Source organism: Acomys russatus, chromosome 24 (genome assembly GCF_903995435.1).
Source record: "Acomys russatus chromosome 24, mAcoRus1.1, whole genome shotgun sequence".
Lineage (NCBI taxonomy): Eukaryota > Metazoa > Chordata > Mammalia > Rodentia > Muridae > Acomys > Acomys russatus.
In genome coordinates this window covers 31,736,486-31,738,309 of record NC_067160.1, presented here as the reverse complement: position 1 = coordinate 31,738,309, position 1,824 = coordinate 31,736,486, and the positions used below count along the sequence as shown (strand labels likewise).

The window sequence follows — 1,824 nt, the reverse complement described above, 5'->3', positions numbered from 1 at the left end:
CTCTATTTTATTAGATATTAGGATGGTTGCTGCAGCTTGCTTCTTGGTTATGTTTGCTTGCTTTTTCTAGCCCTTTACTCTGAGGTAATGTCTATCTTTGTTGCTGAGATGTGTTTCTTGTATGTAGCAGAATGTTAGGTGCTGTTTAAACATTCGTTCTGTTAGCCTGTGTTTTTTATTGGAGAATTGAGTCCATTGACGTTGATAAACATTAGTTACTAATGACTATTACTTCCTTTTATTATGATGTTGGTGGTGATAATGTTTGTGTGCTTGTCTTCTTTTGTTTTGGCTATTGTGAAGTTATTTGTATCCTATATTTTCTTGGGTGCAGTTGACCTCATTGGGTTGGAGATTTCCTTCTAGCATCTTCTTTAGAATTAAAAATAACCTTGTGGGCCCAGTTAAGACCGCAAGTTGAGGAATCAACTCAATTATCTACTTTTTGTCCTATCATCCCTATGTATTTCTATATTCCCCCTTCTTTCTTTTCAGCCCCTATCTCCAAACCTAAGAAAGAAAGATAAAGGAGAAGAAGAGAGACATCCCTGAGTCCTACCTTGTTTTCTCTCTAAATAAGACCAATAGTAACTTATAACCAACTCCCAATGAAAATAAACATCTATCACCCAAGAAAGCAAACAATAGCCTACCCATGCCCCTTTAAGGGAAATGGGGTGTTGTCCTCTTAGGGTTTCTTCTGGATGATTTGGGATGAATAATAATTTTTTAGTGGCCCAGATAAAATTGGGGAAATGATTAAACAAGGTAGGAATATCATCTGTGGTCCAGTTTCTTCATCTGTTTCTTTAGGTTGGGGAAATTTTCCTCTATGGTTTTCTTGAAAGTATTTTCTGGGACACAAAGGAACACGACTGCCTCTGCCACCATGGCAGTCCACACCATGGTTGCCCTGGGACTTTGACTATGTCTGGGATTATCCTCAGCCAACTTGTACAAGCAAGGACCACCCTATTGGCCCTGTGGCTATCCTAACAAAAAACACTGATGGCACAATGAACCTGATGAATTATGAGTGTGATACCTCTGGAAAGAAGGGGACTCCATGGGAAGGAGGCTTGTTCAAACTACAGATGCTTTTCAAAGGTGACTATCCATCTTCACCATCAAAATGCTGCCACTGTTTCATTCAAGCATGTATCCTTCCAGCACAGTGTACCTGTCCATCCTGGAAGAAGACAAGGACTGGAGGCCAGCGATTACAATCAAACAGATCTTATTAGGAATACAAGAACTTCTAAATGAACCAGATATTCAAGACCCAGCTCAAGCAGAGGCCTACACAACTTACTGCCTAACCAGATTGGAATATGAGCAAAGGGTTCAAGCACAAGCAAAGAAGTTTGCCCCCTCATAAGCAGTGGTCCTGTGGCTCCATGACAAGGAAGGGCTTGGCTTGGCAAGATCTTGTTTACAACCTATTGCAGATCTAAGTCGCTCCTCCATACAGGTACTAGTCACCTGGGAGGGTTGAGTGGGTGCCATTTTCCATTTCCACCACTGGCATATACAATCGCAGCTCACTGATTTGTCCCAATTTTTCATTCATGGTCTCTTCCTTCAACCAGCATTTTTTATTGTTATGTAAAATTTGCTTTTATTTTAATATTGATGTCAATATTTCAACTGCTGTAAAATGATAAACTTTTGTATTTGGTAAGCCCCTAGGAGCTAGTTTCTTCATGCTCGGATGCAGTCATGCTTTCCAGTGTTCAGAGCTCTGGCTTCCAGCTAACTGTATGACAGAACTACACTGCCCCTCCCTCCCCACCCTTGTCCTTCTCAGAAACCTGGACTGTTGCA

At 41.0% G+C, this 1,824-nt stretch overlaps 1 pseudogene; it reads left to right on the top strand.

The window, feature by feature from the left end:
• The first annotated feature begins 921 nt into the window (after positions 1-921).
• LOC127207390 (SUMO-conjugating enzyme UBC9-like) lies at positions 922-1,378 on the top strand (annotated as a pseudogene).
• The last annotated feature ends 446 nt before the right edge of the window (positions 1,379-1,824 follow it).